Here is a 969-nt window from a genome sequence, read left to right on the forward strand (position 1 = left end):
TCTCTCCCTCCCTCTCTCTCTCTCCCCCCTCTCTCTCCCTCCCTCCCTCTCTCTCTCTCCCCCTCTCCCTCTCTCTCTTTCTCCCTCGCTCTCTCTCTCTCTCCCTCCCTCCCTCTCTCTCTCTCTCCCCCTCTCCCTCTCTCTCTCCCTCGCTCTCTCTCCCCCCCTCCCTCTCTCCCTCTCTCTCCCCCCCCCTCTCTCTCCCCCCCCCCCCTTCTGTTATGCGTGTTGTCATTCAGTCATATAATGGCATATTAAAATTAAGAGAAACAACATAATGGTTGGTAACATTTATGTTTTGGTAAATTGCATTATTATTATCATTATTATCATTATTATTCATGGTTATGTCCATGATGAGTATAATTAACAACTCATGCTAATCACGGCTGTAATCATCATTCACATTTTCAGGAACATTCACGCTGAACATTTCTAGCCAAATGTGTTTGCTAAAGTATCTGCGCGCGCCTCCAGGGGGGATGGGTGATAGTGGACATCTAAACTACCACTGAAAGGAATCGGGCGTATAGGTGTGCTCGCTTTACTGTCCAAAAAGTCCCCTGCCTTCATCCGCAGAGAAGTGAGGCCTCCGGGTGTCTGGGGCACGTCTACTGGCTGGTCAGAGGCAGAAGATTCCCTTTCAGTCAAGGTTTGTTCTGACGAGGCACGAGGCAGCTTTGAACCGCTGATTAGTGAAGGTGCTCAGCTAAAGGCACCTCCCCGTTTGCTCTGTTCGCTGGTTATATGAACACCGGCTACTAGATACAGACTGACTGCGAAGGTTCAGATGACATGCAGTTAGTGTGCCAGTGCCAAACATTATAGCTGAAGTCTTCGAGGAGCCTTGCTTTGCTGTGCGATTTGGAACGGATTAGAAAGCAAACTGCAATGTGCGTTTACAACAGAAGTAGCCGCGGGGTGAAACTGTGGTGGTGATTGGACGCGTCGCCCTTCCGTGTCGTCCTC

Source organism: Electrophorus electricus, chromosome 25 (genome assembly GCF_013358815.1).
Source record: "Electrophorus electricus isolate fEleEle1 chromosome 25, fEleEle1.pri, whole genome shotgun sequence".
Classification (NCBI taxonomy): Eukaryota; Metazoa; Chordata; class Actinopteri; order Gymnotiformes; family Gymnotidae; genus Electrophorus; species Electrophorus electricus.